The sequence below is a fragment of the Aphelocoma coerulescens genome, assembly GCF_041296385.1.
Source record: "Aphelocoma coerulescens isolate FSJ_1873_10779 chromosome Z unlocalized genomic scaffold, UR_Acoe_1.0 ChrZ, whole genome shotgun sequence".
Classification (NCBI taxonomy): domain Eukaryota; kingdom Metazoa; phylum Chordata; class Aves; order Passeriformes; family Corvidae; genus Aphelocoma; species Aphelocoma coerulescens.
In genome coordinates this window covers 5,275,645-5,298,503 of record NW_027184085.1, presented here as the reverse complement: position 1 = coordinate 5,298,503, position 22,859 = coordinate 5,275,645, and the positions used below count along the sequence as shown (strand labels likewise).

Sequence of the window (22,859 nt, the reverse complement as noted above, 5' to 3'; positions counted from 1 at the left end):
ACTTAACAAAGGTGCACTGTTTTGATTAAAACTGAAATCCCTTGTGTCCTTTTACACTCTGAGATCGATAGACAAACCATCATGACCCCCGCTTGCATTAGCGGATTGTGACAACTGTCTAGATATGTTGGATAAAATCATTACACTATGATTCAAAAATGCAGCAGAAGAAGATAACAGATGCTTATGCTCATCACTTCATTAGATGCTCTTTCTGAGAACATGGTCTGAGCCACGTTTTTAGCCAGTGGGTTTTGTGACACTGAGCTAGGAACTCTTCAAACATTGGTGCTGTGTTATGGTAAGCTGTGTCTCATGATGTCTTGCTGTTTGAGAAGGTAAGACCTTGAAACAAATCACAAAAATAGACATGAAACTGACTATAAAAGCCCAAGAGCATGGCGGATTTGGACTTTTCCAGGTGATATACCCAATCTGTAGATCAGAATTTGTCTGCAGAGGGAAGGGATACAGGCAGTGCTGGACTGCATGAAGCCAGTGGTCAATCTGATCCAGTATGCCACCTGGTAGGGATCAAGGAGGCATCAGAAGAAGGTTCAAGACATTTCTCTCATGAGGGAACTTTCCTGCTTCCCCATAGAAGGTTAAGGTCTTCTCAGTCCTGGATGTATAAGGATTTATCTCCGTTCTCTCGCTCCTGCGGAAAGAAAACTGTTCTTTACCGTTTAGAGTATTCTGCAGACTATCTGGTGAGTAAGGAGCTTTCATCACATAGACACAAAAATAGAGAGAGTTTTATGGGGTGTGTTTCATTCCCGTTGGGTGCCCACCAGCCATGACTACTGCCCTTTGGGCCACACAATCAACCTCCTCACTCATGAAGATGAATGTCGTATCAGCCCTGCAGTAAGCCATCATCTATTCTTGAGAAACAAAGAGAGTATATAGCATGACCTTCCTTGAAATATTGGATCTATTTACACGGGTTTGCGTGGACCACATTACTTATGAGTCACCAAGGGGAAACTGAGCTCCTTGTAGATAAAGCGATCAGTGCAAACCACTGTAAATAAATCTGAAATTTCTATGAAGGTCGCACTGTGTCTGATTTATACTTCAGCACCCTATGAAATAATGTTGACCAGGTAAGTGGTTTTCAATTATTATTTTTTTTTTTATTCACATAAGAAAAGGGAATAAAACACCCCTTTTTTGTAGGAGAAGGGACTGCTCTATTTTAAAGTGTATCTGGTTAGAGAGATGACACATGCTCAGGAAGTAAGTTATTGTCTGGCATAAGGCTAAATGTTCCTGGACCTGATTCTGCCACCCAAACTAACCAGGATGACTTGAATGGGCATACAGGGCAGAGTCAAACCCAGCAGCAGCCACAGATGATCCTTAGACAGTTTGAAGCACCATTTTCCTGACTAATCTATACCTTTATTTTCATTATTAATCCAAGTATAGGTCAAGCCTGAGTGAAAATTTTCTATCACTAAGGCAGGAGCTATCATTAGCACAGGCATTTGGTCTTGCAAGGCAAGAAATGCTCCAGTGGCCATAGTATGGGAGTGGAAGTCAGGAATGTTGCTTCTGTCATTAATTTGCTTTGTGACCAGTTTGACTTCCCCTTCCACCTTTCATCTGACCCATCTGTTAAAGCAGGCAAGCCCCTGGTATTGGAAGAGACTAATTGATGCAATTAGGAGCAATAACATGAGGACTCCATTTCAGGTTCAGGAATATTGATAGGCTTTCTACTTGCTGCCCATAATGTCACTGGAAGGTAAAAATGGTATCTAGTAAGTGAATTTGATCACCTTGTATGTCCTTCTGAGCCCCAAAATGCAAGTTTTAGTGTTCTAAATAGGGTAAAATAAAAATAATTTTAGAACACCTAAGGTTAGCACAGGAATAAAAATATTTTGAGAACTACAGCAAGGTTGAGCTTGCCCGGCCTGTTACTCATTCTCAGAGAAGTAAGTTATACTTAACACAGTAGAAAGTCAAGATTCAGGAAGACTGAGAGGGTCTTCAGAGACACTAAGCAGCCTCGGTGATCACAGCAGATGAACTTCAAATCTGGCAGGAACAATGGTGCTCTCTGGAAAAAGAGAAAATTTGTTACTTCATGTTGTTACTTCATGACTTCCATAATTTCAGGGAAACATGTTTTCTTTAAAATTTCCAGGAAAATATGCCCAGCGCTCAAACTTCAGCCCAGTTTCTAACGTTCTTAATAAAATGGCCTGAGTTAGAAGCTGATCTGAAGAACAGCCTTCCAGGGAGTCTGGCTACAATAAGGTTTTTCTAAACCAGACTGAGATTCTAAAAACAAATTGGTTAATTTAAACCTGACTGGGACCAGCCTTTTGCCAGCCTCAGCAGTTCTGCCACACCTCAGGACCTTTTATCAAATCTATGCCTCAGCAAATTTAAATGCTAGTTTAACTGCTGTTGTTAGTTAAATGACAGTTAATTACATCCTTGTAGCTCAGATTAATCGCTTTAGCATATGAGTAGCTTACACATTGGACAGATGTATCTGAAATGTCTCTGGGAAAGCTGAGTCAGAGCAGCAGTTTTCCCTTCACTGTGAAACCACCCTTCTGCCCTACCAAGGGCAAACCTGAGCACCCATCAGCCCTCCAGTGCCATCCTCAGGGCTGGATGGTGGTCACTGCCTTCTCAGGGAAAGGACTGAACACAGCCCCATGCCACAGGACTGGCAAAAACACTGGAACAGGTTCCCTGAAGAGGTGATAGATGCCACATCCCTTGAAACCCTCAAGGTTAGGCTGCATGGGGCTCTGAGCAGCCTGGTCTAGATGAAGATGTCCCTGGTCATCGCAGAGGTGTTGGACTAGATGACCTCTAAATGTCCCTTCCAACCCAAACTGTGCTTTGATTCTATAGGACTGGAGACTAAAAAATTGATAAAGTAGAACGATCACATTAAACAGGTGGGGTTTTTTGCTGCTATTATTAACACCATTATGATTGTGTCAGTTCTCACAAGTACCATGCAGGAAGAAACCCCAAGTTGTCCCAGTCCCTGTGTAAACTCAAATCCATATCCTACAAAACTGCCACTTAAACTTTACAGTTGAATTACATCAAGTGATTGCTATTTAATTTGAGTGTAATGGCTTTAGAGTAATTGCAATGAAAAATCATCTATGCAAAATATTAATTCATCTTTTTATTTATTTCATTTGGCAGTTGGTTTTGCTGCCTTCTCTTCACCCGGATTTATCAGTAGTCTGGCGACCCTCAAAGACCATTTTAGAAGTGGTACACACTTGGCAAGGGCTAAATCCTAGCAGAAGACTCTCTGAAACTCACTGTAAAGCTCTCTCATTCTGTTGCTCCACAGACCCTGCTTCACCATCTGCCTCGCGAATGAGATTTTTTGTTGCTGTATTTCACAGGTTTAAAAATATGGTTATTATGATCCATAAACCAGCTTTCACAGAGATTATTAATTAAGTCCCAAATATTGTACCAATGTGCTTTGTGAAATATATCTCCAACGTCAGAGCACTGCTGCTGTTATGACCCATCTGCATAATATTATCTCAGAGTACTTAAAGGCCTCAAGTTTTGTATTTGCTGCAGGGGATGGGGGAAGTTTTGTTTTGTTATCCCTTGTAGCAGCTCGAGAAGTAAAACCTGGAGCCTTAAAGTCAGGTGGGTGAGATAAATTGAAACGGATCTTATTGCTCCCAAACACTCTCCTGGAAACAATGGCATCTTGACATTTTATCAGTCACTCATGCGGTCATTCTCAGCGGTATCAGCCAGAGCTTGAAGGATAGAGCCGTAAAGAAAGGATTGTCAGCCATAAACATTCCTCAAAACCATGAAAGCCACAAATGAAAGCTTAAGTAATGGAGGACGGAATACCCTTGATATTTCAACAATTACCTGCAACAACAGGCTTTGTTCAGAGCCCTGGCCATTTTTTCAAAAGCCTTTAGTTGTCATGGCCAGAGTAGGATAGGGGGGGAAAAAAAGGAAAAAAAAAAAAAAAGAAAAATGGAAAAAAGAAAAAGAAAGAATGAGAAAAAGAGAAGGATCAAAAGCTCTGATGTGAAAAGATAAACTTGAGTGGCTGCATATATGAGGAAGTTTATGGAAATTTTTCGTTTTTTTAAAAATCAAGATTTATTGCCACAGTAGAATTATTAGGCTTGTAGTGAGATACTTCTTTTTTTTTTTCTTTTTTCTCTGAGAGATCATTAGAAAGACATTCATGCTGCTGAGCTGTTACCTCTCTGGTCATTTCGGATGTCAAATTATAGAAGAAAAAAATGACACTTGCAAGCACATGGCAATTTGAAAGAGCTTCAGTAACAGGCAGAAGCAAGAAAGTGGAAAAACAAAAGTGAATTCAACTTCATTACACTTCAGGAAAAATATCATATACATGTGCAGGATTTAAAAAAAAAGAAAATCTAGTTTTAAATAGTCTTTGTGCCAATATTTTAGCAATTTAGAGCTCATAGAAACAAAGTAAAATGTAGTACTTGGTATCCGAGTCAACCCAAACTCTGGAGGCAGCAAACATGAAAGGTTAAATGCTCTAGAAATTGCATTTGTAGAGTTTCTCAACTTAGGAGATTAATAGTTACTCAAAGCAATGGATAAATATTAGTAAAGGACCATTAGCAGGGAAAAACACATCAGTGAATCAGAGCTCCCCAGCTTATCAGATCAATTTTAAACAGGTTTATCTTGGACTTTTCCAGCACCTTAATGAGGAACAAATTGGTTTTTTACCCCTTTTTGTTTCCTGAGATTTTGTTGACTTTTTGTTGTTCAGTATATCCAACCATTAATATAAATGGGTCAGTGGCATAAGAGCGTTAATTTTCCTTGCAGGTTCCTGAATACTGTAATTTTATGAAAGTTCCCTTTTATTACTCTGATCATGGTCACCAAAAGTTTAAGAACAAATGAGTTACTGTTGTTTAATGTTTCTTACAAAGGAAGAAGAGACAAGCAATGAATATAAACAAATCCAGAAACAGGAGATAAGCTTTTTTTTTCCTTTTATATATATACATATATATACATAGACAATAATGTAAACAGCTAAGCTGGAGTTTGTACACTGGCATGAGTAAACCTGTGGCCCAAAAGAAAAGAATCATACCCTGTGTTTGCAACAAATATTGAACCAGGCAATTGAATAGGAAAGCTCTGTTTTAACTTTTAGGTATCTGGAACGTTTTAAAAAACAAAACAAAATGAAACCAAACCAATCAACCAAAAATCACAAAAAAACCCCAAACAAACAAACAACAAGAAAAAAAGGAGAGTGATGGAGAGTGATATTTAAAATACAGTTCTTGCTAAAACCACAGAACACACTCATTATACTTTATTAATGGTAGAGCAGAGAGCACAGCACGCAATCTCTGTTTTAACTGCTCACTTGCTCATGTAGAAACCTGAGTTCATTCAAAGTACTCCAGGACATGCCCGTGGTCCCTCACTGCCATTCCAAAAAAACTGCAGGTTCCCATAAATCCTAGTCCATTTCTGACATGGTGATGTGGATTTCTTAAACACCCAAGATTGTCTCAGATGATTCAAAACACCCAGGGGAAAGAAAGTGGAATTAACTTGGAGAGCGAAACATTCTAAGACACGCAGACATCTGCCTCTGGGCCAGGCATCTCGTTGACTATTGACTTCTGTGGGCATCAAATGACATTTGGCACCTAAATGCTTCTGCAGAGCTGACTACAGGATCTTTTTCCCTGGGGTACCTCTGTCTGGAGTTCATAACATTGCTCTGCAACCTGGGGGTTGGGTTTTGCTCCTGACCAGTTGAGTAAATCTTGATGATCCATTAGCCACCTTTGCTTTCATTTGGCATTGTATGAGTTTGGTGTATTTAAACCACTGCCTGCAAGGCTGAATTTCTCTATGCCACTGTAAACGGAGCCCAGATTCCTCTGGACACTGTCAAAGGCTGAGGTAACAGATTAGTTTCCACAGCCTTCGGATACAGTTTGTCATTTTGGAAGGGTGCTGGCAGACGTTTATGCCCTGAGGTGTCTGTGAGATGGAAAGTAGTTACCTTGTGGACCTGTAAGTCTCATGGAGAAACTCGCCCTCACCTCTATCAGCACTTGTATGTGTCCTGGAGGAGGGACATCATGCAATCCCCTTCTACCCATGGACCTCACAGGCCAGAGACAGCGGCTCATCCTCCTCCCTTAATTTCCTGGCCGTATAAACCTGTCAGGATCCTACAAAAGTCTTACTTTACATAAACCATAACTTTTCACCAAAAAATCCTAACAGGTTTTGATATCAGTAGTTCTTTTATACATAATTTTGACGTAGAAGGTCTAACAGGATAATTCAGAAATCGGTTTATACCAATTGCAGCTGACATGCAGATGAAGCTGTCCTTATACATTTTTTCTTACAATCGGCACTGTCTGAGTTCTGCAAATTATCTTAGCAAGTTTAGAAGTTTTCTGAACTGGATTTCTTTCGGATTCATATATTCATCCCATTTTCATGACAAAAAAAGTTTATTTTTGTGTGAATACTTCACGTTTTTATAGGGGAAAGAACAGAGTTACTATGAGGTTAAATGTTGCAGTATAGGTCTGAGCAAGTTGAAATACAAAGCAACACTTCTACTTCCTCCAATGAAATATGCATTTCATCTTCCATGAAGACTTGTTTCTTGCTAGTCTCTGTCAGCAGGAGCCATCAACATAACAGTGTTTTGCTGACCTGTGAAAGAGCTTCTGGTAACCACTACTCAAGAGCTCCATTAGGATGGAATCATTTAAGCTGATTCTGTAACAATGTGAAACTTTTGTAAAATGAGGTTAGGAGGTTGATGCATTTTATATAACCAAATGCAACCATTTTGGGCCTGAACTTGTGAGCTGCTGAATAGTCTCAGCTTCCATTAACATCACAGACATGCTCAGCATTTTATGAGATCAATATCAATGAAATCTAAAATCTTAAGATAATGTTTTAGTTACAGTAATAGCAGTGAAAGTGCATAGGAATTTGAAGGCATTTCCAAAATAAAAGAAACAAAACCCATAGCATGTTTACTTGTTACTGATGACAGTTTCTAGTTAATTTTTTGTTTGTTTCGCTTTGCCCTGCCCTACCTTCCTTTGTCCTTAATTGGGAATAGCTCCTAGAATACATAGTAAAGCTAATCTAATTCATGACTTAATATATTTTTGACACTGTTCCTCAACCAATGACCAAGCGTATCAATTTATTAATAATTACTTGGGAAGTTCTAGTTTTTAATGAGTACAACGTAAAACAGTCAGCCCATTAAATGTAAATGAAAGGGCCAGTAACAAATGTAGATGAATCAGATCAGAAATCTAGCCTAAAAAGGATGAAGTCCAGTTTCCTGGGGTTTTTCTCAGGAAAGTTTATAATTTAGTCACACATATAAATATACTGAACACTGTTGCAAACCTTGTTGAGTCCAGTTGCATCTAACAGGAGGCAAGTTCCACAGCCATATTCCTCTAATATATACAAATTTGGTCACCTTTTTCAGGCTAAATATATTAATTTCTAGTTTATCCCTATAAAGAAGATCTTGGTGATACCATTAATGCCTATGGCATCTGAACCCATAGAGGTTTTAAGTCTTTTTCTGGAAGATGTTCAAGATCCTCTATTCCTACTGACTACAGTGACCTGAACAGAGTCCACCAGCAGGATCAGAGCTAGGATTCCTCCAAAAATTCCATCAGTGCAAGTAGAAACAGCACTGCTAAGAAGCAGGTAAAATTATAGTTTGTGGGAAGTTATAAACCATTTCCCAAAAATATCCTTTCATCTTGAAACTTCTAGTACTTGAACACAGAGATCCCTCCTCTTTCTCAGGCTATTTATCATTTTTAGAGGCTATAAATTATACACACCGAGCACCAATTTTATACACCAACAACCATAACAATGCAGTTGCAAAACAGAACACTCTGAAGGGTATGTTCCCCTTTCAAAAAGGATAAGGAAGAATAATAATGCAATGCCTAGGTCTGCAGTAACATTTTCCGTTCAAGGATCTCAAACTGTTATAAAGGAGCCATTAACCTCATTAAACACCTGTGAGACAAGGAATCTAGCCATTATCTTCACTGCTTTCCATGAAGAGGAAGAGTGGGGAGGGTATCCTAATGTTTGTGCACCTTAAGGGTAAGTTTTACAAATGTTTTCCACTTTTGCTATGACTGGTTCAACTCCATCAGTTTTAAGCAAATTCAGGAGCAATATATTGATTGTTCAGAGCCAAGACAGATTACATGATATATAACATGCTGACAACAATGCTGGATAGATCAGGCTCCTAACACCAACCGACTGACTGTTGTTAGTATTGACATTAAGTTAATTCATTGGGAGGAAAAGTTGTACTACAGAAATCAAAAGTTCACATCACCATCTTCTCTCAAGACAGGGATTAACTGATGGAGTTTAGGATCTCCCATAGCCTGGAAAGGACCATGATTGTCTCTTAAGAGAGCTTGCCACAAACTGGAAGTGGGGAGTCACTCTCAACTCCCTGCCAAGCAGGACAGCCTGAGTGAAGAGGGGTGAGCAGCAAAGCCAGCCCTGGCTGGATGCTGCCTCTCCTTTCCTCCTGCATAGCTCTCGGCAATCAGCATGTAGCTGAGTTCTGGATCACAAATCAGAGCTAACCTCCCTCTAGCCACTGAAGAGTGACTGACTTAGGATAGATTCAGGCTTTCACTCTTTTCTATCTCGAAAGACTAGAGCTGAGCTTGGCAGCCTGAGCTTTTGTTATATTCAGCAGCGATTCAGTCAGCAGCATATGGAGCACTATTCAACCCACCCAGTCTGAATGTAGAGCTGAATACCACCTTGTTTTACATTGTTGCTGTCAGCGTCCATTTTTTCTGATACTGAGATGCCAGAGCTGGCTGTCTCAGTCTTCTCCCTGTGTATTTACTCTGTGTGACATTTTGACCCCTGCTTTTGCTTTATTAACAGTATTTTTTACAAAGTTTGCTGGACAAACAGGTCAAAAGAGGGTCAGCTGCTTACTTGGGGTCATCAGCACAGAAACAGAACCTAAATACGCTGTATCTTCTGTCCCCAGATCACCAGGCATCACCTCCACACGTGGAAGAGGTGTTTTCCACCAATAGTTAGTTTATTTTCCAGATAAAATCCTCCCTGAAATGTCTCTGTGGCTATCTCCAGGGTCTGGGTGTCTCCATTTGAAAATCACTCAGCTCCATTCTGACAAAGCGACTGGCACATGCAGGCCTTGCTATATTGCTGTATTGCTTATCTTTCAACTTTGCTGCCTTTTCTCTTTTTAATACTACATCTGGATTCTTAGGAAATGACAGATGTTATATATTCACCCAGAAATACATAAACTAATAAGACATTTCTTAGATACCTGAACAATTAAGAAATATTTATTTTCAGACAGTACCCAGGAGGAAATTTCCAATTTTTGCTTTGCTTCATAACCATTATGAAGGTCTTTGTTCACCCTTGTTACAATGTACATTTCATGAAGAATGCCAAAATTGCACCTTACGCAAAAGGTCTTTTACTTTACTTTTTTCACCAGCTTTTCATTTGAGAGATGTGTTGAGGATACTTAGGGAGTTGAGGGATGTGAGACATCAGTTCCCCAAACTCCAGCACAGCCATTGTGGTAAGAGCTGAGCATGCCATGAGTCAGAGCATCCCTGAAGAGCTGAACAGGCAAGTGAGACAAAGGATGAGTAAGGAAATGTCCACAGAGGCACCTGGCCAAAGTTATAGGAGAGGTCAGGGGGAGAATGAAACATGGATAGCAAAGCTCTCATCTTCTGCTAAGTGCTCTTCCCACAAGGTAGAAGGACTTGCTAATTTAGCCTTTCTATTTCAGTACCTATCACCACATGAGACTCTCCTCCCTATTTTCCAGACTAATTATACAGTTTAAAAATTCTTGAGGTTTCATCTGGACTCTCAGAATCCAGAATGAGATGCAAAACAAAACGAATCATGAGAAGAAAAACCCATTTGCTTTACCCTTTCTGCAGTGATGTTCACAGGAAACACGAGTCATCTGATGATCTTCTGAGGAAGGCTAAATCATAGTTTTGCACCATGCTCTTAAAACGAAAATCCTTCTCTCCTTCCCACCCTCCAAGTGCATATAAAACTCAGAAGTGTGTGGTCCTTGCTCTTTGTAAATATGCCTACCTGGAATATGAATTCCAGTTTGAGCACGTGCTTTGCTTGATCTGGAACTCACTTTGCCAAGAGGATGCAAACAAGAACATATAAGTGCTGACAGTTCTCCAATGCCATTTCCACAAATCCTCCTCCAGGGACAGATAAATAATGAAACAACTGAATGGGAAATAACACTACAGCATCTCAGCCTACAGAACCACAGGATATGCACCAGACACACATGGGTGAATGCTGAAATGCTGAGAACATTTAGTAACACAGATAGGACTTTGGGAATCCTCATGCTTGTCTAGGCTAACTGAAGTGTAAATCTGGAGTAAATGGAGCAACAGTGATGCAAACTGTCATAACAGATTGAAAACCAGACTCAGAGTTCCTACCATCTACCTACATGATAGGAAAAATCTTCATCATCTCTGTATCAAGGCATATTTCTTGATATTTCTCTTTTGAGCTCCTCCTCTGTCGTTTTAGTGGCGCTGAAATGCAAAATATTCATTTTACATTTTCCACAGCTGACTCCCATTCTGCTAATTCAGTTATGCAAGACTTGACCCAAATTATTCCTCTCTTGGTTTGGTGGGGTTTTTTAGGCTTTGTTTGGTTTTTTTTTTTTTGGTTTTTTTTTTGTCTTTTTTTTATTACTTTGCTGATATTGGTAAGCAGTCTTTATGTCCAAGGCTGTCAGTAAACTGAGTTTGATCAGGCAAATCTTTACTCCCAAGACCGTGCTGCTGAACTAGAATGGTAGCGTGTACTCTCCGTTAAGTGCATTAAGCAAAGCAGCATAACAGCATGCAGCATTTTATACTTGTAGCCTGCAATTTCCCCTCCTGCCCATATCAGGGAGATCTATCACCCTGCAAGCACAGGATTTTTCCATTCAGTGACTGTTTCCCTTCCTATTCATTGCTAACATGCTATCAACCATTTCAGCCACTGCTAAGAATTGAGCTGATGTTTGCAGAGGAATATCTAAAATGATTTGAAGACTATCTTCCTGAATGTTAAAATATTTCCTTGAAGTTCTTTATAGAATAGGGTTGTTTTTCCCTTATTTAGCAGGTAGATTTAGATCCCTCTAACTTTAAGGGGACATATACCACTAGAAATCCATGTATGAACTCTGTGACTTCTCAGACACATCAGTGTGAGGAATTAATGCCTGTTATTGAAAAGATTTACTTCAGCTTTCTCTAAGCAAAAGACAACTGAAACACCTACAGTCTTGTGCTGCAGTCATTAGGCTCTGTCATCCTCCACTCCCTACTTAAAAGCTTCTTGTTGTCTCCTCTTTCCTCAGCCAGAGAGGTGCTCTGATTCAAGACAATGACATCAGTGGCCCAATTTTCTACTGTGGGATTTAGATATAACACATCTCTTTTAGTAACCCAGTACCATTTTTTTTGCTATCAAGCAAGCTTTCTTTCTAACATGATACATGTTGTTCTATGGGAGTTTTTCTGATTTTCATGAGAGACTGTCCCACTTGGACCCACCTTTAACAACAAGAGGCAGGAAAGGGTCTTAAGCCCCTTAAAACCAGCTTAAAAGGGAAATGCTTTTCATACAGCAGCTCTTCAGTTTTCAAATGGTTCTTGCTCATTGTGCTTTGATCCTATTGATGCTGAATGCTCTCTTGCTATACCTCAGTGTGATATAATGGAAGGAACACCATGTGGTAGTCTGCAGAAAAGTCGATTAAACTAGCAGACATAAAACTGCAAACAGCTTTTACGCGTCACTAATGGACTGGGACCGCTTGGCTTTTATGATAGCTCAGAAAACCTTACACACCTGAGGAGCTGTAAAAATGAGTAACAGTTAAAAACAGGAAGAAATGTAAAGGACAAGGTGCAAAGCTAGATGGTTTTTGGCATGAGCTTTTCAACAGTGTCAGACCATGGTCTGTTTACAGGTACAAACAAAATGAGCTCTCCTTCTCATGGGAGAACTGCCTTTATCCCAAACGTACCCTGGAAACTTGGTGATCAACAATTTGACTATTAGCAGAGTCCCTTTCCATCTGTTAAAAAGAGGTAATGACTTTGGTCAACAGGGACATTTAAATTGTAGGTTCAATGTTTGGCTAACTAAGGATAAGATTCGGCACTTGTCTCAGACTTAGCAGAAACACTGGTCATTAAATATTTCCCCACATCATGTTTAGTTCTGGCCAGTGCTGCCTGTCTTTCACTTTCAGACCCTCAAGGCTTTTTGCCTTGTCACCCTGTTGCCACATGTAACGTCTACATGGTGCTGTCCCTCCTTTTAGGTCTAAGGAGTCAGAAGGGCAAAAGTTCTGCCAAATTCTTTTCTCCTCTCCTCAACTGGCAGACACATGGGCTAATTCTCCAAGACAACCTTAACAAAGGAGTATCAGAGAAATGACAGATTTCTATAAGTAATGCTGAATACTGCAAATGATATGCCTGAAAGATCACTTGATCATTAAACAAGAGAAGATGCCTTCTGTAAAATAAATAAACCATGAAAAGAGAAGGCAAACTTGCAATTTAATATTCACAAGGTCTGAACTGCTCAGGAAGATCTTGGCCAAATGTGAAGACACTCTGTGTGTCATGCACTTTTGACAGATGCTGTCCCCAAAGAAAAGCTGAAGCCAAGTCTGACACCTGACTCATACCAACAGGGATGACAGAGAAATCTCCAATGCTGGCTCAACTAGGCAGGAGACAGCAGGGTTTTTTATGGCAAAATCTTTTGACTGTCATAAATTTTCATGCTCTGTACCTCGATACCATGATGAAAGGCGATGGATTAGATCCATTTGTCATTATTAAGACTCTTGCTCCTAGTTGGAGGAAAAAAGTTAACTTGCAGATAGTATAGCTCAATTAAATGGAAACCACACATCCTAAAGAAAACCAACCCTAATTGAAGAGCTTTGGCCTAAAATGAATCAGGTTTGGTCTTAACTGACTGAGCACCAAAATGTATATTCTATTATTTTTTATCTTGCTGTGGTAATTAATGTAAGAAATGTTTAATGCCAAGTTAACTTTGCCTGTAATGTCCTCAGATTAAAGAAATTGGATATAGCATCTCTGTCAGACTCGTTGCACAGTGTTCTCATCCCCTGAAGGAAACCCAAGCTCTGCTGATTAAGAAGACTTCAGCTTTTGATCATGAGTTATTGGATATCGACCCATCATTCAGTCAGGGCTGAAGACTGCAGTCCTGAACTGAAAGGCTTGGAATCAGATCACATCCAGGGGGAACAGCTCTCCAAGCAAAACTTCCTTCTCATCTAAATCAAGTCTACAAATAGCAACTCACGTTTGTCTGACATTCATCAAATGTGACATGCTTCATGGAGCCAGGCCACAAAAACACAGGAACCTGTCATAATAACCTCATGCAAGACAGTAGATGGTCCTGATGCTATATGACATGCCAGGGAGCAGATATCATGCTTCCTGAGCAGGTGAATATAAAACTCAATCTTGTAGAAATTGTCACTCATAAATTGGGGAGGAGGAAAAAAAAAAAAAAGGAGACTATCTGATCCAATTAAAGTGTACATTGATTACTGTCAGGTTGCAGAAATGCTGACACACAAGGATTGATCCTTCTTGAAGATGGTGCAAGCAGCAAGCCCCAAAACTGGGGGCTATCGGTCTTTCCAAAACCACAAGAAGTAGCTGCTAAACCCAGGCACAAAAGTTTTTCAGAGTTAGGTATCTCAGCGTATCTCTTAAAAGCACTAATGGTTTGGTCAACGATTATCACTATTTTTGTTATTGTTCAGTACAGAATGCTGCAATTTAGATGCTCCTGCAGCAAAGAGCTGCCTGCAAGTCTCTAGGCTATGCAAGGACCAACTCCACCAAAAACACAGCAGACAAGATATGATAAGCAAAACCAGTCAGTGTCTATTCAAGCCCAGCTGTCTTCAACAGGGCAGCAGGATTGCATCAGGGGTGTACCGGTTTGGCCAAATTTAGAAATATATACTCTGAGAGAAGGCACAACCACCCCTCCCCCACCAGGTTCGGGGAAAAAAAAAAATTTTCCTCGAAGGAAAGTGAAGAAGATAAAACTATTTATTTAACAAACACACGGGAAAGGAAAATGAGGTTAAATGGTAAAATGTTTCGCTGTGGAGGAAAAACCTGGGAAAGTGTCAGAGTCCTCCCTTTGGTCTCCTCAGAGCTGGGGCTTGGCCCAGGGCCAGGCCCTCTGTGCCCGATGGAAAGTCCTCCTGATGTGCTCTGAGGTTGAAAGCAGTCCAGTAGCAAAAAGAGAAAATCCGGAATTCCAGAGAAGGAAAAGCAAAGTCCAGCTCTCAGTCTCTCTCCGGAGAACCAGAAACTGAAACCACTGGCCAAAAGCTGACTGGAAAGCAGCAAGCCGGGTGCTTCCTTGCTCCCCTGCCGCAGCTGGGGAAAAAAAACAAACTGCTATCTCTGTGTGACCTTGAACAAGCTGCAAACTGCTTTGAGAAAGTTTTGCTCAGTTTTTTCTTCTCCCTCTCAGGCTCAGTTTAGAGGCATAGAAAGGCACAAAAATTAATTTCTGGGCATAGGCAGCGATGTGGGATACACATCATAAGGTCACCCCAAGACAAGGGGGCAGCACAAGGGGAAGGTTTTGAAATACAGCTGAAAACAACAGCAAAAGAAAGTAAAGTCAAAACAAAACTCTTCAAAAAAAGAGAAGCTTTTAACAAAACTGCCTCCTTTTCAAAATTAGGGAGTGAGAGAAAGTAGGTTTAGATTGAAAGAAATTCCTGGCTGTGTGGGTGGTGAGGCCCTGGCACAGAGAAGCTGTGGCTGCCCCATCCCTGAAAGCATCCAAGGCCAGGTTGGATGGGGCTTTGGAGCAACCCAGGATAGTGGAAGGTGTCCCTGCCTGTGACAGGGGGAGGAATGAGAAGGGCTTTAAGGTCCTTTCCAACCAAAACCATTTTGTGATTCTATGAAAACTCTTTTGTCCCCTAATGATTTGCTCCTACTGAAAATTCTCCCTTTTCAAAGTGGACATTTCCTCCCTTCAACTTTCTTCCTTTATATCCCTTTCTTTCTATTTTCAACCCCTTAATATCCCATTTTTCCATAATGAAAGCAGAGATAAAATTAGGAAAATAAAATTACAGATTAAAACTTTTAATAAATTCTTCACAACAAAAATCTCAAGCAAGCAAATATTAATCTTTTTTGGAAATACACATTAAAATAATAATAAAAAAAAATCTTACTTAAGTAGATTTACTAGAAAAATCGTATAGCCAGTAACAAGTTCACTTATTTTCTCGTACTAAAAGAAAAGAAAGATAGATGGGTTTGGCTCACCCAGTGTGTGGTTCAGGGGCCCACTGTGTCCAGTTGTGTCACATCCAGACACATCCACAACACTCACATGTGGATGTTTATGTGCCATAGACAGTATAAAATGATACCTACATTTATACTACTCAGAGTGTATCCCCTTGGGTTAAATTACATCAATTTTCCTTGAGTCAGTTCATTCACCTTCAAAAAAAGGAAACTAATATGTCTTGTGACCACTTCAAAAATTCCATTTAATCCATTGACAAAATTATAGACAGAAAATATTAAAATACATGGACCTATCTATCTAATGTATTGATACATTTTCGACCACTAGATGAAGTGATGCTATACACCACAGAAATATTCCAATTGACTGGCCAGAAGGAATGTAAAACTCAGCCTTCCCCTGGAAGAAATCATGACTGCTCAACTTTGACTTATGTCCTTTAGCAAAAAATAGATAATTGCTGAGGTAGGTAATATAATCAGCTTATAGCTGATTTTTTCATGTAAAACAATAGATGTCTGTAGTTTGAAGATAGAAATTCTTTCCCTTTTGATGGCCAAGTTCTAAATTACTGTGACAGACATTTCATTGACAACATGTGATGGTCAGAGCTGGGTAACAGTGCCCATCCAGTTTATGCACTGGATGTTGCTGTCTGTGAGCTTGAGCTTACAGAAACCTCCCAAAACTGCAAGGCACCTCAGAAAAATCTGCACATAGAACTTCAGATGGGCACACCCCTCTTCCTAACACAAGACATAAGAGATCTTTTATACCGTGACAAAAAAGTGATAAAAACGCCCCTCTGGATGGTTAAGAATTTGCAGCTGGAATGAGGTGGTTTATGATTAATGCCCTGTGAGGAGGATGCTGTAAACAAAACATTATTTTGTATTGCAAATAAATGGGTCTGCTAAGTGCTGTCTAAATACCCCCAGGTACCAGTGGCCCACAGCTCTGAGAAAAATGCATTTGCAGAGCACTTAGTGTCAAGAAAGCCCATCTCTTGGTGCCAAAGGGTTAAGAGTCTCTCCAAATCAGAGGATAAACTCATTAAAATGGGCCATTACTGGATAAAGAAGAAGCCCCAAGACTCCTTCCCCATTTCTTTGCCAGGTTAGCAAGAGGAACCAAAGAGCATAATACAGGTTTGAGTGCACATAAAACAATAGTAAGCTCCATAAGGAATGAGGATTTCAAAGTAAATAGAATACTGAAAGTCAGCAGAGGCAAAAGTTAACTTAATATAAAATACTTGACTCTCAGGTAAGGCATTAAGATGCTGTTTTGGCAGCCAGAACTAATAGCAGGCTTGCTGAAAGGGTTTTGGCTTCAGAAAGAAGACAAATACAATCCTAATCCCTTTTTCCTGCCACACGCTGGAGATGAGTGAAACCCAAGGGGGAAATTCTTATTACAGCAAATAGGTGCAAGTCCACAGGAAAAATTAAGTCAACTTGACAATTTACAAATTTCTTTTCAAGCATGAAAGGTGGATGAAAACAGAAGGTTATTTTTAAATCCAAACCACAGTATTTTGTATCTGTTAATACCATTGCCGAAGAATAAGGGACATAGGAAAAGAGCCCATAATGAACACGAGCTTCATTTCACTGGCACAGAGTGAGGACAAAGTAACTTTTGTTAGACAAGCAATATTAGAAAATCTAATACGAGGAAAAGAAGTTTTTTCCTTCTTCCCATCGGGGCAGTGAGACCTGGCAGTTTATCCACAGCTTTCTGGGTGAAGATGCAAACCAAGGTAAAATCTGCTTATCCTTGACTTTGCTGGGTAAGGAATATACAGCACAATATTCCTCAGTAAAAAAAAAAAAAAAAAAAAAAGAAAGTTCCTTTACTGTGTGCTTCCCATTCCTACGTTCCTTCTGATTTATTCCCCTGCAGACAAAAGAGGATTAGGGATAATCAAAGTTTGCCATCAGCATACCTGTACTATTCCACAAATGAAAGATCTTGAGCTTTGTGGAAAATACCCATACTGTTAGGTGGGCATCTGCTTAACTCTTATGGACCTTTAACATGTCTTTTGAAATGCTCAGGCATGCCAGGACCTAGCAGTATTAAATCTTGCTTTTGTAGGTGGAAAAAATTGCAATCCATGCTCTGTTACAGTGAATTGACCATACAGATCAAATTATACCCTCCCCACTAAATAGAGACAGATACGCTCCTGAATCTTGGGCTCAAATGCTCCCAACTCCCTTCCGGCATCCAGCAAGCTGCACTTCCACTGTTCATTTTGGGCAATGAAAATAAATACCTCCTTCTCCAAATGCATTGTGGTTTGGGTGTACAACACCACAAGCATGACAGAGGCAGTGACGATTGTACCTGGGGCAAAAATAGCTAGTGTGGGGATGAAATGCTGACGGCTAAAATCACATCTTTCCTTAATGCTGCAAAAAGTGGTTACTTGCCTTTTTTCCCCCATTGTAGGTCCAGATGTCCCTTCCTGTTGAGTGAGGAAATCAAAACAGACCACTCTGTTCAAGTTGCTGTATGAGCTCTAAGCACAAGTGGCTGCCATGAAAGCATTATCGACAACAAGAAAAGATCTGATGATGAGGAGTAGAGAGATGCTGGGGGAAAAGGAACTGCATCTCAGGCACTGGAAGAAGGAATTTTACCCTCCCCCTGTAGACCATAGAGGAATCAAAGGGATGTGGCGGATGAGATGAGAGAATTGGTTGGGAAATTTGCTCTGTTTCTCACAAGAGGTCACATGGGTGGAGAAACGTGTCCAGTCCTAGGGGCAGTCTGTGAACCTAAGGCTGAAACTGTGCAGAGATAATTCCCTGGAGGAAAGAACATCAATTAAAATTCTGAAATGGAAAACATCACAGAGGCTCATAAACAGACAATATTTAAACATCAGCAGATACTCTGGATTATCATGTGCTACCTCAGACAGCAAAAGGATGACCAGCCAATAAATACAACAAAAATGCCCAATCACAACAAAATGCTACAGGAAATTTCCACACCAAAAGAGTCCCTCTAGCAGCATTTTTTAATGATTTTTCTCTATGTGACTTATAACTGAATATAATCTATATGTACCTTAGCTAGCATGATGGGGTCTAGTGTGATATAGAATAAGTTGATTACATAATTGCTACCATGAATTGCACTGTAATGCTATTAATATACAAAAAGTGTTTGCAGGATTGGGACCTGAGCTCCTACCCCATGAAACTTACCCCAAATCTCTAGTTAATTCTTGCAATACTGCTCTTCTTTAACTGCACCTAATTAGAGGATTGCTTGGTGAGAGATATATATGACTATCTGTATGCATATATAAATGTTCATATAAATAAATATATAAGTATCTACAGATGAATATATAAATATCTTCACACGGAGAGATTTGAGCCAACGTTAAAATACATCTTCTTTCCAGCAATGTCAACAAAATTTTAACAGATGAAGATTTCTGAAAATTTCAGTTGGTTTGGGTTTTAAGACTTTTTGATACAGATTTATCCTCTCTATTTTATCTATTTAGTTAATTACTCTAAGTTAGGTCATGGTCACCCTTGTATTTCTCTACAGTTGAAAGAGAGGAGATGAAGGTACTCTTAGAGAAGGTGACTCTGACCTTTTTTGGGTTGAATCACCCTCCGGAGGTGCCTATTTCATCCCTGCCTAAGTAGCGAATATAGGATTACTTCTTACTTAGCATACTGACTTAAAAAATTGAAGTCGAATTTGGTCCCTAGTTCTAAATTCCTTCATCAGCCAAACAAAACAATGTTTCCCCTTATCTGGGGTGCATCAGTAAAAAGGTGTTTGAAGACAGTGAATTAAGCCTTGTTTGTTCAGTGGTTGACCCCATCTTGGGACAGGCATCTGGAACTGGTGACATCAATTCTAGAGATGTCAACCCAACATGACTGGCCTCACATGATTATGTTACAACTTTTTGACAGCTGAAGTCACATGAGATGCTCCTCTCGCTCCTCTTTTTAATATAAGCATGTTTCCACTCATCTGGGCGAATCTCAGATTTCCTTGAAAAATCATCTCTTAAAATTCAAGCACAGCTAGGATGAAACATGGTGGGGTTTTTTCAATCTCTTACAAGACTGTACCTATCATTTAGGACAGAAAATGATTTAAGTTTGAGCTAGACACCCGGGCTCCATCACAGATAATAGAAAGAGGCAAGTATCTCCAGAGGGCAATTAATCCCTGGGGTCGGTCTTGATTTTGGTAAAGTGAAAGCGGTTTTGGGGTGGGTATGAAATGTAGGAATGTCTTGCAACTGTGATAAATAGAAGGAGAGGTGTTATGAGAAGAGTGAAGGCAACAGTATAGCTGCTACACATCTGAGCTAGGGGTGTACACACTGGAATTCATCTCATCCAACTTCATCCACTTAAAAGATCATCATCAGGCCCAAGTTAATCTAGGCTCTTTTCTAGTTGATGGAGAGAGCATGACCAGAGTGCCCATCTAGTATCTGCACTCCTGGCAGCCAAAATACTCATGGCATATGCCAGCACTTGCCATCAACTTTAGCACTAACCTTGATAACTAATTGCTCGGTGGCTCACTTTTAGTGAACTTAAGTGAGGTGAGATGGATTCCACACCAGATATTTGCTATGGAGGCAAATTTGCTTTATTTAAATGCTGAGTTGAGAACAGGACATTGTCCTTCAAAATTATTTTGTGCTGTAGGCTCAGGAAACGCATAGCCTGGAAAAAGAGCATTAGCTCACCTAGTCTAACCACTTGGATATCATCAGCTATTAACTGCCACACAATCATAACTGCACTAAACCCAGTCAAATGCTTTTGCTTAAACTTAACCTGTACTTGGCTACATTTGCTTTTCAGTGTTGGACTGAAGACATCAAAATTAAGAGAATTTCCCTCATCTCTGTAGTTTGTTCTGAGAGCTAATTGCCTTTTCCACTATAAATGTGCACCTTTTTCCCCCATTGGAATTTGCCTGGCTTCCAGCCACTGACTCTTGTTAAGACTTTATCTTCAAGATTCAAGATCCTTTTACAACCCAGCATATTTCCCTTAGGAGGAAACTTACACATGGTCACAGAGGAAATATATAACAGAGCAAGGAACCAAACCTTACATTCTGAAATCTCAGGATAATACCCAGATCATCAGCTCATCCATGCTGCTGACAGCACATTGGAGAATGGGGATGGATAATGGTTATTAATGCAGCATGAAGACAGGGTTTTTACAGGTGAGACTGTGAGAAAGGATAGTGTTACCTCTGTCTTGTCCAGTGATACACACTGCATGTGGCAGCTGGGGTGCCACAGAAGAGACCTGGTTATAGAGGACACAAATGTCTCGGGAACTCAGCAATGTATGGCTCTGGCCTCTCATGAGACAGACTGTTTCCCACATTTCTGCTTCAATCTGTTTCTAACTTAATAGCAAATGTCTGCCTTGATTGTACTCTGACTTTCATGAACCAGACAATGCTCTCTGCAACACTGCAAGTAGCAGGTGCCCCTGAGCCTGACATCCCTCATCCTCTTCCTCCAGCTTCCCCTCCTGGCATCCTGAGGTTATTGTGGCAAAGACACATGAAAGGGCACACAACTTTTATGGAAAGTGGCAAAATTCATATATGAGAAAGCACCTTCTCCCTCCCTGGAGCTTCACCTTGACGTTGTGAACTGAATCTCTGCTCTCTGTCTGCTGCAGCCCCACATAAAAAGAAAATTGTTTCTCATAAATTACTTCAGAAATGCACATTGCATGTTAATTGTAAAATAAACAGTTTAAATTCATTTCATTGAGCACAACATCAGAAAGAAAATGAGCCAACTGCAGTAGATTATTTTTGTTGGATAGGTTTAAATCATCTTTACTGATGCCCTTCATTCTTCTCCTGATTACCATCACTAAAAACCCCCATAGCAAATTTCATCTGAGTATCTAAAAATAGAGATATTTATAACTTAGCTGTTTTTGTCTCACAGTTCTCCTCCCCCTTTCCTCCTTGCATTTCTGATCAGACTTATTTCAGAAATATGTAAAACATTCATGCTAGGACTATGTACAGAGAGGAATGTGGGGATATCACCGCCTTCTTTTTTATCTGTACCATAGCTGGCCAAAGGAGTAGGTTCAGCCCATTCCCATTAGCTCTGCCCAAAGTTGTCCCATGAGACTTCTTCTCTCAGCTGCTTATATGAACAGTGCCTATTGACATTCAGATCCAGCCAGGTTAGCAAAGAGTTCCTAATAAGACTGATTAAACAAACCTAGTTTGCTTTCACCAAAAAAAAAAGCATGAAGCAGAAAACACAAACAGTCCATCCCACAGGCCAGCCGGAGCAGAAGGCAATAGATGGGGCAAGACAGAGAGCAGCATCTTCTTCAGCTAGTTGCACTACATTCAGGAGATGTGTGATCAAGGCATTAGTGCAAATTCTCATTCAGAATAAAAGCACCACAGCTCTACCGACTTCATACCAATGAGAAGCCAGCTGATAAGCTGGATGCAAAACCAGCAAGCTTCCCAAGTCTCAGAGATGGGTGGATATCACCCTTCTGTGCTTGATCTTTTGCTTGACATCCCAAAAATTAAGCAATTCATATTGAAATCTGAAGTCTACATGTTGAGCCTACATGATCACTTTGTAGGTTCCAAGTCATACCTTAAGGCACAAGATAAATTGAAACTTAGACCAGTCTTGTTTAAAATTCAGCTCAGGTTCATAGAACTACAAACCTCAGTTAACCCTGTGAACTTGGCTCAGTTTTAGGGTTTGAACAGTCCAGGTCTAAACACATTTAAAACACTTTTTCTTTTTTTCAAAAGCAACCTGGGCAACAACTGAAAGCCTTGGGAAAAGTTCCTCTGCATAGAAAAATAGCTAATGCATCAAGTTATGGTTTCTTAATGGCATTCAATTAACACATCACTGTTGTTAGCTGATTAAAAATTAACTGTGAATACACATTTAACATTTAGTACTTACAAATGTTCCTTGATTTATTAAAATTGTCAGGAGTTAAGGAGTCTTGGGATAAGCAAGGAATATTTTCTTTGCCTATTTTGGTAACTGTAATGAAGCAAGCAGCTTTTAACAGGGAATTCAGACTTGAAAACTTTTCTGTAAAGCACATTATTAATCATTCTTCAGATACTAATGCTCACTTTCCTCAGTTCGTGCTGTTTGTGATAGTGTGTATTGACTAGCTGCTGTTGCACTGGAAGAAATCCCCTACATCAGAATTGCAAAAGAAGGGAATGTTGTTGGGAAATGTGCAGATGAATTTCTTCTCTTACTGTATGTGCCAACAGGAAATCTCCACACTGACTTTTTGGGTTGCAGTATG

At 40.0% G+C, this 22,859-nt stretch overlaps 1 long non-coding RNA gene across 2 annotated transcripts in view; it reads right to left on the bottom strand.

Moving 5' to 3' along the window:
• Positions 1 to 1,174: 1,174 nt before the first annotated feature.
• Positions 1,175 to 22,859, bottom strand: part of LOC138103724 (uncharacterized) — a 47,102-nt gene continuing 25,417 nt past the window's right edge. For both annotated transcript variants that reach the window (XR_011147817.1, XR_011147819.1), the window contains exon 6: positions 1,175 to 2,068. This is a non-coding gene — a long non-coding RNA (uncharacterized lncRNA). The remainder of the gene's footprint in view (positions 2,069 to 22,859) is intronic.